At 27.5% G+C, this 8,960-nt stretch overlaps 1 long non-coding RNA gene across 1 annotated transcript; it reads left to right on the top strand.

Annotated features, from left to right (window-relative positions):
* Nucleotides 1–6,487: 6,487 nt before the first annotated feature.
* On the top strand, nucleotides 6,488–8,960 carry LOC118644306. The gene is made up of 3 exons (XR_004962111.1): nucleotides 6,488–6,504; nucleotides 6,792–6,928; nucleotides 7,083–8,960. It is a non-coding gene; the product is annotated as an uncharacterized LOC118644306 (long non-coding RNA).

Raw genomic sequence — 8,960 nt, 5'->3', positions numbered from 1 at the left:
TAACAAGACAGGTGTATAAATATTGTCAATTATTAATTCAAATACGTTAGTTTGCTGACAATACTTTGCAAATAAATTTTCTAAATATTGGATAAAATTGTATAATTTAAAATTAGGATATATAAACCGTTTTCCTGCTTGCATAGTTAATAGAGCATTAGCTAATAGAGCTGAAAGAGAACAATATATAACAGAAATAAACATGGTAAATGTTTTCTTGCATATGTCACAGACTATTTACTTTAATATGTAATTAGCTAAGTAGTCTAGTCATGTAATATATAATGTATTACAATCAAAGTCCTCTGATCGCGATTGTAATCATGATCCATGAATCGATCAAAATTTTCATTAAATTCATTTTTAACGACATTGTCTAATTTTTGTTTTAATTTCTATACATAATACTTTTTTAATAAGAATCGTTAGAATATAGATTAGAGATTTTTAGAGATTTAAAGATTTATCTTTAAAAGTAAAAAACTGTAAGCTCACACAGTTTTATGTCTGAAATCATGCAATTAGGTGATTTAAGTGGTTTGTTTATGCCGAAAATACTCAATATTTTATAAATTTGGAAAACAATTCAATATCGTTAAAATCTGTACAACCAAACATAAACAGGCATGAATGTTATACAACGCCGCGTAACGGATTGCAACCATTAAGTTGCCCTATTATAACAAAGGATTTCGAACTTGTGTCAAGGAGTTGAAAATAATGAAGAAGGTGGAGATGGTAGAGGTAAAGGTAATAAAGAGATGGAGAAGGTGGTGGAAGATAAGGTTAGTTTTATTATTTTTGCTAGGCTGGCAATAATATTTTATTCCAATTTCATTGATAGCGAATACATTAATTAAAATAAATTATTTTCGCTGTTTTGTTATGTAATTTGTATATTCTATTACTTTCATAAATTTTTTAAACACATTTTATAACTCATGATATCATTTTATGTTTCATTTATAAACATTATTTTATGAAGCATATATCCTATGAATAATCATATCCATATATAATCCATTTCTATGGAATATATATCAAAATGTAAAGATTTTTAAGTTTTTTTTTTTTAAAGGAAAAAGAATTCATATTTTGTATTTTTTAGATAGTACGTAGTTTTTATTGTGATAGTCCACATTTACCTTTAACATAGTAAATAGCAATTAAATAATAAATAATAAATTTATTTGGTGCGGCATATATACCTAAAAGGGTATTTTTATTGATTTCACTGACTGTCATTAGAGAGGTGTTTTTTTGTATATAACTTAGAAGAGTTGATCAGGGAAGAGATTTTTAGTAGACAATTCATGTGCTATCGAACGCACATGCATCGGATTTCATACACTCTTAGGATATAGGCCCCAGGATGTTTCGAAAATTTTCTTCCTCGAAAAAAAAGGATTGATACGTTCCAGAATTTCATCCAATTTCTTAGAAGGATGATGTTTATTTTTGTCTGCTTAGCACAATATCAACTTGGACATGATGATGACATTAACTGATTAGAGTGTCATAGAAATTTACACGGATGATTAGGCGTTGACGCGCAATTTAATCTACTTAACCATATATTGTCTCTAATAATTGCAGTGGGAAAATATCAAGTGTACTAAACGTTATTGTACAAATCATATCCATTGGCGGTGTAGTGCAAATAGTTTTTCTTTCTTTTTCTGATAAAGTGTTCGCCTTTAACATATCGTGAACATAATTATAATTTTAATTAATTTATATTTTTCCTAATAATTGGATAGCCAATTCTCCGGTAAACGTGTGAATGCAAATTTGACACGGTGTAATTATGCTAATAGGCTACGTATTATCTTTTGCAACTAACATTTTAATGAGATTTAGACAATGTCTGTATTATTTAATTGGAATTTGTATTTAATTAAGATCTTTTGCTCGCAAAAACAATTATACTGTTAACTTGTGGCGAGTTTGTAATGAATTAACTAATAATGTCTCATTATTTCGATAATCATTTATTAATTATTAATGGATAAATACTCTATATTATTTTTATCGTCAGTAATGAAAAGACAGTAAAAAGAAGTAAGAAACAAATTATAGTCAATTCCATTGGCAAATTATATTTGTTAGAAATGCACGTTTCAACCGCTTTGAATCTTTTACAAGTGAACGCAGTTGATTTAAGATATAGATAGAAAAAACATGATAGCTAATGAGCTTGTGCCAACAAATTTATATTCATATTAAACAAAATCAGACGACAAATTACTCAATAAAAATAAAACCCAAACAATACAATAAAGTCTCATGAACTCGCGTGTTTTCATACTAATTTTATCAAATAGTTAGATTTGTAAAAGTAATGTAAATTAAACCAGAGTTGCATTAACTTTAATATAATGCGTCTATACAAATTAAAAGCAAAGGTAAGACCAATCGTGTGTCAAAAAACAGGAACAAATCTTAAGCAGACTTAATTATTATTTTATAACCAGAATTTAAAGGAGAATGCCCAAAATGGAAGATTTTGACCACCGGAATTAAATAAAACTAATCAAATGAAAACGTATTCTAAAAAAAATCAAATAGAATTAAACTCAGAGCATTTGGAATTTCTGTTGTGCGATATCCATCCTGAGGTATTTAATGTTAAATATTGGTTAATTATTTTAATAACGAGTGTCATCGATAAAAAAAATGTACTTAGAAATTATAGATCAATGTTAAAAGTCATAGATACATAAAAAATGTCTATGGAATTCATGCAATTAATGATGAAAGTCATAAAAGATTATCTGTAACAGGAGACACTTCTTCGTAGTGACAGTAAGCAACATACTCACAGAAGCAACTCTATGTTGCATATGTGAGCTTGACAAAGTATTACCGGTAAAATCTAACTTCGTTATGGCAGATAATCGATGCGAAAACCCAGCTGAATCTACTAGCGATACTAGCGTCAGGAATAGGTAACCAAGCTCCGGTGCCATAAGTTAGGACTACTGAAAAGCACAGCTTCCCGGCATGTGTAAAAGCTACTGGAAATCAGGATAAAGTAGGAAATCATGCTTTATTTTTTATTTTTAATTGTATTAATTAGTGAAACCGATTTCTGTCATTTGAAACGCGAAATAAGTACTTTGGTACCTTCTAACTTCGGTTACAATGTTCACAATGTTGAATAAAATATAGCTTTTCGGAATCAAGGAATGATTCTTTTGATTCAAAGGATATATATTTCATCAAAATTCCGTTTGAGGGACAAAAATGAACATTCTCGATCCTTTCAATGTCCTTCTGCAAATTTACTATACTCACATTATTTTTAATGAAGAACCTTTCTGTAATGTTTCTTTTGGGGGGGGGGGAGTTTCACGATGTAATACTCGTGATGTGTCCAATTAAAATTATGATTGTTCATTACTCTATGTTGGCTAACGACGGAGTAGTTGCTTTTGTGTTTTTTTAATTTCGTTCTTGTGTTTTTTGACACTGTCTCTAAATGACATTTGGTTAATTTGCTCAATGTAAAAAAATAATACAATGAACAAAATTACTTTACAGTGTATTATACCACGTCAATTTTCTTTTCTATATTTAATTTATTCTTTCCTTTTTAATAAGTATATCCAACTTTTTCGGAACAGTTAAGACCGAATTTAGGTAGTGACCGATATTTTTACTAACCTATTTTTATTTACCTTTAATAAATTATAGTATTATACATTTTCAAACATAAAAATTTATATTTCTCAGTTGTTTCATCACTGTTTACATTATTTTCAAACAATTTCTTAATCCTTTTATTGACGCATTTATTGATCATTTTATTTAAAAAATAGTTTTTAATTAAAATGTTTTTTTATTATTTTAATACTGTTTTATAAAATCTATTAAAGAGTAAATAAAGTAATCTTAGCCCTATTTAGGTTTATTAAGTCAAATATTTGTTTTGTAGCTATATTATACATATATGAGCGAGAGGAGTGGTTCGAATCGTTATATAAAAGTTTATATATAATAATCTGAAAATGTAGGCTTACGATACCAGTTTGTTATTAATTATTTTTATCCCTGCTAACAATCGTGTCCAAAAAAGTAATTTAGTCATTTCAATTTCATATGTAAACTTTAGATGGAGAAGTAGATAATTACTAAAAATTGTGAATACAATGTTAATTTTATTTTTTAGCAAGATAGTGAAAGTATTATCCATATATCTATAAAATTTGGAGTCTCAAATTTTAATTTTCACAGATCGGTCTCCAAACCATTTAAAACAATACCTATCAAAATCGATGATAATGAGGTTATTTAATTATTGGTTATAACACGCGCGCACACGCGCGCACACACACACACACACACACACACACACACACACAATTAAAGAACAAATGGTATAAAAAAACAATTATATTATCATTTTGCTCAATTTTAAAAAGTTAGAAACTTTGTAAAAGAATTTTGTCTTAATTTTTTTACGTGTTACAATTTGCTCCAAGTTTTCCTTTTCCACTATTGTCTTTTTTTGCCTTGAGTGACGTTGAGATTTCATTAGGATCGTTTAGTGATGAACGTTCATTGGAAATCAATTGCTTTTACACAAATGAAACAATGGTTTACAACATGTTTCAACGGACAGAGCTACTGAACGTCAATAACGATTATCTAATGATCAATAACAATCTAAACTATAAAATTAAATGCACGTTTTAGCTTTCATTCGATACAAGTTTTAAAAATAGATAAATAATTCTAAATCTTTTGTACATTAATAATATCTTTTATTTTGTTTACCGTACATTATACGATAATTAACTTTGTTACTATAATTTGTTATAAATTAATTTGGCTTTTAAATGAAAAATTAATTAAATTCAATTATAAAAAGTAATTTTTGTAGACTTCAACATTTTGAAATTTTTCTGGAGTACAAATTGAGTAAAAATTGAAAATTCATTCGTTTGCTGCAAACATTTTCGTTTTCGATTTATTCAGGCAAAAAGTTTTTGTTAGTAGACCTTAAATACACTTTAACAGAAATGTAGGAAAATATGTGCAAAAGGTAACACAACTCTGATAACCTAGTTGATCTTGACATGTATTACAGACATGTGTAAAGATACTAATCAACTTTTCTTTATAAATTAATCGGCGGACTCAAATAGTTTTTCAGATAAACTCGTATAAAAAAGTACTCCTCCACATATAGAACAGAACAATTATTGACATAGAACAATTTTTGACCCTACCAGGGAAAGAGGATGGAGGTGGATCTTGATATCATATGATACTATGCCAAGATTAAAATTATAAAGTATTCACTAATTTAAATAAAAATTAATATTTTCAAACTTTATGTAAATTTATGTTAAGGTCATTGAAGCTAGGATTCAAATCATAGTGTTATCTTTGATGTATATTTACCGAAATACATTAGAAAACAATATAGATGACAATTACTGATAATAATAATTATTACAGAGTTAACGATTTTGATAAAACACAGTTTCGACATTTGAATTCTGGATGTCTGTAAGCATTTAACAAATCAATAGCTACACAATCAAGATACTGAACGTTATCATCCTGTAACTATAATATATTACGTCGCTATACGTTCTCTGATTTTACAACTAATTATAATTTTATACTGTATTAAATTTTATATGTAATATTAAATATTATATGTAATATGTCATGCGCAGTATAGCGAAAATCAAAAAAATTAATAAAAAAAAGTTAATTAATTGAAGTAATTATTACAAACCCAGTTGAACTTATTATTTTTATATTTCTTGTACAAATTATCAAAATATTAGGAATATAAAATTAAATTAAAGTATTACTGTATTTTCAGTCTATAATCTGTGCAATTACGTTAAGATATAAACAAATAATAAATATGGATGTAAAACACAGGCGTTTGCAGTTAGTTGCAGACATTACTTTGCTCTTTAAAATATGCAACAAACAACTTATTTAAGCTCTTTTTAAAATCAATAAAGTTAAATTTATACATACATTTGCATGTATAAATTTATGTGTGTCGTATACGTCATATTTCTCGCTCAAATATTACGCAACTTTGCTATAATAAAAAGGGTTTGTACCCGTCAATCAATATTCGAATTGATATTGATTTACGCGAAATGACAAGCCGTAAGGGTGCAAACCTGCAAACTGCGATTATGATAGTTGGTTACGGAGTTGTATATATACGTAATACTCTCTCGCTTGAGGGTAGCCACGATCATCAACAGATCAAACAAATGACTATGTAGAATAGGCCCTAGCAACTACAAGCAAAAGGACGTAATCGAGGCATAAATGCGCCGTCCAGTAATCAGCGTGTATATTCTCCTATATTGACAGCGTAATAATCGAACAGTCTCGACATTCTCAAACCCCGTAAATTGGGCGCGATAGCTGTCGTGAGTTTAATTGCTCTTAAACAAACATATTCGACAAATGAATAAAATTAATAAATTGTTAACTCGCAAATTACATATTACATTCAAGGTAAATAAATATATTTTTAACTTAATTAAGTCAAAATTAATAACTTATAAAATTAATTTAGTTACTTAGTTTAGTTAGTTAATTTATTAAAAATTGTATGAATAGAAAATCAACTTATTCACGTTAAGTTGTAATCAATTTAAGTTAAATGAAAAATCAATTATGAAAAAGTTTATTTATACTAAACTAAAATGTCGTTTAAAAAAAAAAATGTAACTTTGAATAACAAAATAATTATAATGTAGTTCATCAAATATACGTAATATTTTTGATAAATTTTTTGCAAGGATAAAAAACTTTTAGAGGATTAAGATTGAGGACCTATCACGACAAAGTTTGATTTATTGATGAAAGTATTTACCATGTTCTCATGATATTAACGAATTTCGCTTTATTGGTGGAACAAATTATTCATTTGGTTAAGGTTTGGCCTGTGTATGACTTTAAATTAATATTTTATCTATTTAATTTTTGTTGTATATACAGCTATTATATAATAAATAGTAGTGTATTAAAAATACTTTTTCATAATGTGCGTTATTTTCTCATCTTTTATATATAAATTTTTTTTATTGCAGAAAGACACTACATCGTTTGAGATTACATATAATGAATAATGTGCAAGAATTGACTAAAAAAGTGGATAGACATAAGTCCCTTAAATTTTTTTAAGTGGAAACTTTAATGGGAATATTTTACATCTTCATAACAGATATTATTTTTATAATCCCAAGATTATTCTTTAATCTCTTATAACTCAACATTAAGAAGATAATATTAAATTTCTTGAATATACAATCAAAGCTTTGTCATTGTTCGCTGCTTATTTGTTATTTACATTTTCGGTTTTATATAATTGATAACTAAACTTCACTCTCTGATACAAAAATTATGGTTACCATAAACGGATGTAGAATTATATAAGTTTCATATGTGATAATTTTACAATTGTCATCATTCATAAATAAAGTCTTAAGGAAATTTGGAATATTGGTCATAACAAGTTGACAAACGATAATCAGCGCATGTACGAGTATTATGTGACATTCGCGTATTTAATAATCGCGTGTACCAATACAGCGCGTTGAATAACTGGAACTGATATCGTACGTGACGGCAATTATTAACTTTATTCGTAACAAACAAATGTATGTTGCATACGACCTCCTGGCAAATTTGTTTATTTTCGTTGTTACAACTTTACTCGATACTGCGGAGTCACTGTCTTTTGTTTCAAATCGTACAACTACAGATACAAAGAAAATACGGAAACTGTTTTTCCGTTTAAATAATGAGTTTGTAATTCTAGACTCAATGCTTAGAAAAATGTATTGCAAAAATGTAAACGTATGTGAACTTCTGACACGTTACCAGAAAAAAAGTATACAACAAATTCGTTTAATTTTTTAAAGCAATCGAAAACAAAGTACCTGTATTGAATTCCATAGTCCCCTAGGGTATGGACTCTAAATGCTTTTGAAAAATTTTTTTCTATCTTGTATAACAAGCTCTCTAAACTCTGGCATGTTTGTGACATTGTACTTTGTATAAATTTATTTTCGCGTAAATCCGCGAAACAATTTTTAACCCTGCCATTATTTTCAAAATAGCTGCTCGCATACATTTTGCTAAAAGCAAAAAAAAGATCCATTTACATGTTGGCAAACGACATTTGTTATTAAAAGCATGCGATTCTTCGATCGATATTTCATATAATGTGCACACTCCTTATGTTCAAAGGAATGCTAACAATTATTCAACAAATGTTAGAACGATTTACTGCGTTATAATATCACAAATTAATCGGTCTCGTTATTATGATAATTAATAGTTCCACATATAAAAACTTTTTGCGCGTAGCATTTCCTTCTATTCATTGAATAATACTTTTATCTCAAGTTTAACATTCCAATAAAATTATATTAAAAGTAATGTTCTATTTTTTTTTAGAAGACAAAAGAGAGATAAAACAAATGACAGATAATAATTTCAGAAATATTATCTTAAACAAAACAAGAAATTCTAAGAAATTCCAATATTCTTGTATCAAAATGCATCACTACTTTTCACTCCTGCGATCAATTTATTTATTATATAATCCTGCAAATTGTTTAATGCTGCAAATGCGATATGTACAAATATTTAGTGCTGCATCCGCGATTTGACCTATGAGCAAGAGATTCGGTTTTCAGCTCAATTTTGTTTATATATTGACGTAAAACAACTGAAAAAGACTAACATTCTATTCTAAAAGTCAAAACATCCTATTTTAAAAATACTTAGCATAATTACAATAATAAAATTTCATCTTAATTTATGATCGTTTTATTGGCCTATATTCTTATTTATTTTTGCTTAATTGTTAAGACTTTAGTATTGATACAACAAAAGTGTGTAATATTAAAAATAAAAAACCGGAATTTAACTTTTATTATGTCTGATAGAATTAGAATTTT

This window comes from Monomorium pharaonis, chromosome 2 (assembly GCF_013373865.1).
Source record: "Monomorium pharaonis isolate MP-MQ-018 chromosome 2, ASM1337386v2, whole genome shotgun sequence".
NCBI lineage: Eukaryota > Metazoa > Arthropoda > Insecta > Hymenoptera > Formicidae > Monomorium > Monomorium pharaonis.
The sequence above is the reverse complement of the archived record's forward strand: the minus strand, read 5'-3'. Positions and strand labels throughout refer to the sequence as shown.